Consider the following 695-nt stretch of genomic DNA (forward strand, 5'->3'; position numbering starts at 1 on the left):
TATGTCTACTCCTCAATTCTAGCAAAATTTAAAAACAGAGTCCCAGTTCTGCTATTCAACTCATTAAGTGGGCATGGGGAGTGGGCAACAAGGAGGTATTAAAAAGCCCAGAGAACAAGACGATGGAAACTAGAATAAAAAACACAAATGGTATTTTACACCAAGAGACAAAACTTGGTGTAGGTCATAAAACAAAATATAAGTATGTCCTATTTGCAAGAGTCACGTCTACAGGCTGGGCATGGTGGCTTATACCTGTAATCCCTACACTTTCGGAGGCCAAGGAAGGCGGATCAATTGAGGCCAGGCGTTTGAAACCAGCCTGGCCAACATGGTGAAACCCCATCTCTACTAAACACACACACACACAAAAACAGCCGGGCATCATGAGGCATCCCTGTAATGACAGCTACTCTGGAGGCTGAGGCAGGAGAATCACTTGAACACAGGAGTCAGAGGTTGCAATGAATCGAGGTCACAACACTGCCACTGCACTCCAGTCTAGGTGACAGAGCAAGACCTCACCTCAAACAAAAAAAAAGTCACATCTACAAAAAGATGTTACCAAAAGGAAGGTTCCAGCCTGGGCAACATGACGAGATCTTGGCTGAGGCAGAATTGCTTGAGGCCAGGCGTGGTGGCTCATACCTGTAATCCTAGCACTTTGGGAGGCCGAGGCAGGCAGATCACCTGAG

At 46.5% G+C, this 695-nt stretch overlaps 1 long non-coding RNA gene across 1 annotated transcript in view; it reads left to right on the forward strand.

The window, feature by feature from the left end:
- Positions 1 to 563: 563 nt before the first annotated feature.
- The window catches only part of LOC116551783, a 14319-nt gene continuing 14187 nt past the window's right edge, over positions 564 to 695 (forward strand). The window contains exon 1 of the long non-coding RNA XR_004269063.1: positions 564 to 575. This is a non-coding gene — a long non-coding RNA (uncharacterized LOC116551783). The remainder of the gene's footprint in view (positions 576 to 695) is intronic.

The sequence above is a fragment of the Sapajus apella genome, unplaced genomic scaffold (assembly GCF_009761245.1).
Source record: "Sapajus apella isolate SASKATOON/1434 unplaced genomic scaffold, GSC_monkey_1.0 scaffold10, whole genome shotgun sequence".
In the NCBI taxonomy this organism is placed as follows: Eukaryota; Metazoa; Chordata; class Mammalia; order Primates; family Cebidae; genus Sapajus; species Sapajus apella.